Consider the following 6,159-nt stretch of genomic DNA (forward strand, 5'->3'; position numbering starts at 1 on the left):
TTTGTATTTTGCAGTCTTTAATGGCATTGACATCTGTTAGCAATGATAAGGTTGTATCTTTTTAAAATTGATTGATTATAAATGACTTCGTAAAAGAAGATGCCTTCGTAAAAGAAGATGCCTTTTAAATTATTGTTCATTTTATTTTGTAACCTTTAGTGGCAACAGCACTTAGTAGCATTTAAAGGTACATGTATCTTTTCAATACGAGTTTATATTCCATAAATTATTAAGGTGTCATTTGCTTATTATTCTTTTAATCTTATATCTTTAGTGGCATCGACACTTAGAAGCTATAGTAATGTTATATCTTTGAAAAATAATTAAAAACAACTGTTCAAATTAACATATATTATACCTTTTTAATATATATTTTACCTTTATTTAGTGGCATCAAAATCAAGTAACAATGGTAAGGTTATACCTTTTTAAAATACTTATAAATGATCAATTAAATGAAAATATATTACAAAACACACATGATATAAATTGGTTATCTTTTTTCGTTTTGTAATTTTGAGTGGTGTCAACATCTTGTACCCAATTTTAAGGTTATATATTATACATTTTTTAAATGCTTATAAATTGTATATGTAAACTTTAGACACTGTTGCAATTATTTTTTAATTTATTTTACTAATTTTATTACATTTCTATATGTTCACAACCAATACATATAATAATAATTTAACTGAACATACAATAATAGTTTTACTGATCATAGTCAATTAAATTATTTATATAGTGATTATTATTTTAAAACGTTTTTGTTTTTGTTTTTTAATGTGCTCGTAAAAATAGTATCAGTATAATAAATATAACGCCAAATATAACGCATTTGCCGTTAGGTCATCTTCTCTTAAATATAACGCCAATATAACGCCAGAGTTGAGCAAATATAACGGATAAAACTAACGCCAAAATAACACCAATATAACGGCAATATAACGCGAATATAACGGATAACTGGCGTTATATTTGCTCAACTCTGGCGTTATATTTTTTTTGTTATTTTGGCGTTAGTTTTTTTAGAGTGTATTTGCGCTATATCTAAAATTGTTGTTTGAAGAATTAATATTAGAAAAACTGTAATTTGTCTCTAAACTAACTAGAGTCATTTCATATTCTTTGTCTTCTCTAAGTGTAATAAAAGAGGCAAACTTAGTTCTTAAGATATTGCTATTTCCGCTCACTAATAAATAATATGCCATTTTTTTGTTTTTTTATATAGAAGATAATATTTTTGTTTTTTATATTTTTTTTACACTACTAGTTTCAACAAGTTGGTATATAAAAACAATTTAATCCACTTCTACATTTTCCATAATCTTTTTTAGAAGATAGATCTATAATAACAAATCCATGAGGCTCTGAAAAAGCTTTCTTACAAAAATTTTTAAACTCATCTTTTGCCATATCACTTGAAACATGATCATTATAAATGTGATTTGAATCTTGTGGAAATAAGCAAATAAAATTTGTATTTTCTCGTATAGTTTGCCTAGGTAACATAAAATAATTTTGTGCAAGATAGAAACAATCTACATTACTATGTCTTCCTCTTATATAATATTTTTCACATTTATTTTGCTTTGTTAATTGTAAATCATCAAATATCATCAAATTATTCTTATGAATATCAAGATCTTGAGGATTTGGTACATCTTCTGCTGTTTAAAAAAACTTGCACTCCATATCTGTTTTCTCATTTAAATTTTTTGAAATGTCTTCAATTATAAGCTCAGGGTTTGCATTTAATTTTTCTATTTTTCTTGTAACTTAAATAGTTCAAGAATAATTTCTTTTGGTAATTTTTTTTTCAAAAGATTGTTTTAATATTTTGTATTCTGGTTGAAAAAGAGGTTTTCCAAAAACTTGTAAATTATTATAATCTAACCAACCAGATCTCAAAAGTAAATTCAATAATAAAATAGTTTTTCCACACCCCGATTTTCCAACAATAATTCCTCTTATACTCTTAGGAAACAACTTATTATTATTTCTCTTATTGTTATTCGCATTCCATGACAAATCTATAATATCTATTTTTATATAATTAAGACTTTCATTTTTATATATAAAAATGTTTTATAACATTTTTTTCTATATATAAAAATGTACTGCGTTAAATGTAGAAACAAAACAAATACACTCAACTTGCAAAATGTCGTGAGTAAAAACAATAGAAATATGCAACGTGGAACTTGCGCTATTTGCGGAAAAACAAAAACTCAATTTGTATCATCAAAAACAGGAGGTGATTTAGTGAGTTCAATTAATTCAGCAACAAGTAAAATAAAACTACCATGGTCGAAGTTTCCAGGTGAAATGCATTTACCTGGAATGAACTTAGCAGGTCCTGGCACTAATTTAGATGAACGATTAACTTCTACTGACTCATATAAAGAATGGAGTAAACCTGTAGATAGAGTTGATAATGCAGCTTACCATCACGATCTTGCTTCTAAATACTTCCATGACACAGCAAAAAGAAATTTAGCTGATAAAATTATGATCACAGAAATGGATGCTATAAAAAATCCAACAATACGAGAATGAATTGAACGAGATATTATAAAACCTATTATATCATCTAAAGCAAAGTTTGGATTGGGTGTTGAAACTAAAACTACTCAAAAAAACTACCAACGATCAGTAAAAAAGACGAGAATAAAGAAGTAATTCTTATAGGTCTGAAATGGACTAACAAACTTGCAAACGAACTTAATAGACCAGTTGTTAAACATTTCAGAAGAAGAAAAGTTATTGTAAATGGAATAGATGAAATATGGGGTGCTGATATAGTTGACATATTTTTCCAAATTCAATGACGGTATAAAATACTTATTAATGGTGATAGATGTTTTTTCAAAGTATGGATGGATTGTTCCATTGAAGAGTAAAACTGGAGTTGATGTTGCTAATGCTTTAAATAGAATCTTTAAAGAAAGAAAGTGTCAAAAAATGTGGGTAGATAAAGGCTTAGAATTTTATAATAAGCATGTTAAAGTGCTAAGTGTTGAGTTATATTCAACTGAAAATGAAGAAAAAAGTTGTGTAGTTGAACGTTGGAATAGAACAATGAAAAATAAAAATTTTAAGTACGTTTCAGCTAACTCTACTAGAAAATATATTGACGTTTTAGATGAAATGGTAAATAAATACAACAACACAAAGCATTCCTCAATTAAAATGACACCAGTTGAAGCTAGCGATAAAAAGAATGAAAATATTGTTTGGTTAAATCTAAATAGAAATGTACGATCAGAGTCTGTAAAACCAAAGTTTTCAATTAGTGATAGAATTAGGATAACTAAAAAGAAGGGAAGGTTTGAAAAAGGATATACACCGAGATGGACTGAAGAAGTTTTTACAGTGTCACAGATTCAGTTCACAGATCCACCAACGTATAAAATAACTGACGATAATAGTGAAGAAATACAAGGTACTTTTTATGAACAAGAAATGCAAAGAACTGATTAAAACATATTTAGGATTGAAAAAGTTGTTCGTAAACTCAAAAACAAATCATTAGTAAAGTGGTATGGGTATCCTGATTCTTTCAACTCATGGGTTGATAATAAAGAATTGATAAGTCTGAAAAATTGATTTATAAAAAATTACAAAAATTTTTTTAACTCAGAGTTTATAGTTTGACACCTAATATATTAATATATTATGGTTGTTATACTCCCATTATCTTATTTATTATTTTATTTTAGCTCAGAAATTATGGTTAGGACAATAGTTGAAATGAGTTAAGAATTTTATAGATAGTATAATGATTGAAATGACTTATGAGAATATAGATAAGTTTATAGTTAAATATGATATGAGTTTATGGTTATAGATATAGTTGAAATATGATATGAGAAGATAGATAGGTATATGGTTGAAATAAATTTTGGCTTAGAATGCCCTTTTTATACTATTAATTATAGTTAGGATCATAGCTTAAATATGATATGAAATTATGGATGATAATATGGTTGAAATAAATTTTGGCTTGGAATGCCCTTTTTATACTACTCGAGTCCAGGTGATAATTCTATTGATATCGGATTGCAGACTAGCTTTGTCTTCATTGATTTTGACAACGCTCCGGATTTTATTATCGTCTGCATGCAATTTTTTTTTTTTTCTTGGTTAACTCACCTCCCCAAGGCCCAGAAGGCCATTACAGACGAGGAGGCTACTTAATTGTGGTTATAACCCTCTCTCAACTCTATAGCTCCAAAACTAGAACCTTGACAAACAAGGCCGCTGCGCGGAGAAGCAAGTTGAGTAGTACTTATCCAATTCAGAATGTTACTTTCAATTCCGTAAGATTCAAGTTTTTGCAGTAATCTTCTGTGGGAACATTATCGAAGGCTTTGACGAAGTCAAGGAAAAGCACGTCTACTGGAAGTTCGCGAAAAATGCTGTAGGTCAGAAAGTCCATGGCCTCAAGTAGATTTGTCACGCAGGCTTTTTTATTGACGAAGCTGTATTGACAATTGGCGATAAGTTTATGATCTGAAAGGTGCTGCATGATTTTTTCTTTTACCGTTTCTTCCATTCATTTGTATGGTACAGAGGTGATGGAGATAGGCCTGTAGTTTTCTGGGTCGAGTCTGGAGCCTTTTTTGAACAGTGGCGTCCCGTTTGCTGAAACCACGCTTTTGGGATTACACCTGTTTTCTTTTTTTCTTTTTTTACTAATTATTTTATGCAGCCGTAGGGCAGTGCGTATACACCTTGATCCATTGATTTCTGAAAATTGATGGCGAGTAGGGTAGTTGCCGCATCGCTTTATGAACAAATGAGCCAATACAGTCACCTTCAGTTGATTTATTGATGTTAAGAGCAGATAGGTGTTTGTGAACGAAATCGTAATTGAAGATGAAGGATGAGATTTAAGCGGTGCTACGTTTAATGAAGGGAGATAGTGGTTGATCTGATGATACTACCAATTATTCTTGTCTTGATAAAAAAAACGAACACTCTCTGATTGTTTGGAGGAGGTATTTAAGCATAAAAAAGATCTCACTTCTGCTAAAGCATGGGGTTCTCAGCGGATGGTGAACTTCAATTCAGATAAAACTCAATATTTTTTTAACCAATCGTTATCGCAATAATATAGATCTTCCTATATTAATGAACGGTAATGTACTCGATGTAATAAAAAAAAAAAAAAAACTAATAAAATAAAATACACACACACAAATCATAATTCACCCGGAAAAAAATGAAATAATTTATCACAATATTTAAAATATTTGGGCATAAGAATCACAATGTTTATGTGTATCTTGCGTAATACCCCAAGGTTTTCGATAATAAGACTTATTCAGTCTTCTACGAGTTTCCTATAATAATATAATCTATCTTAACAAGTCCTTCATAACATATTTAACTAATGCTTCCTAAATTTATTTATTTTTCAACTTTCTTCTTTTTTAACTGAGAGTTATTTTTTCTGTTAAATATATTTTAGTAGTATTTGGTTAAATATAATCTTTTGTAACGGAAGTATATTTTGTTTATATTGTAACCAATATGTAGTTGTGAAAATGTAAATAAATAAATAAAATAAATAAATCTACCCTTCGTCTTTTAGAGCTGACTCTTACTTTCTTGGAAACCATATATCAAATCCATTGCAAAATTAGCATCTGCTAAGGTTGCATGTCTTTTTAGTGCTCGCCACTCTTTTACTCTTGATTCTATTCTTTATCTGTATAAATCTCTAATCCGTCCTTGTATGTATTATTGATGCCATACCTGGAGCGGATCTTCGAATGATACCCTCTCTCTTTTAGACAAGGTGCAAAAAAGCATTGTAAATATAGTTGGACCTGCTCTTGCAGCTAATCTTCAACTATTGTCACATCGTCGTAATATTACTTTTTTTTGTCTTTTCTAAAAATACTTTAATAAGCGCTGCTCTAAAGTCTCTTGTTCCATCTACTAAGTTTCATTCTCGTGATATTCGTCATTCAATTAAGTCTCATCCTTTAACTGTGGAATAATAACTATTATTTGGCTTTTTAAAATGTTTTTAAAAAGCCAAATAATAGATTTATTCACCATAAGAAAGTACACGATCATAACTATTATAAAAATTCAAAATAAAGTTGTTTTGCTTGTCATAAATACACTATCACAAAATTGATCATG

This window comes from Hydra vulgaris, chromosome 03, assembly GCF_038396675.1.
Source record: "Hydra vulgaris chromosome 03, alternate assembly HydraT2T_AEP".
Lineage (NCBI taxonomy): Eukaryota > Metazoa > Cnidaria > Hydrozoa > Anthoathecata > Hydridae > Hydra > Hydra vulgaris.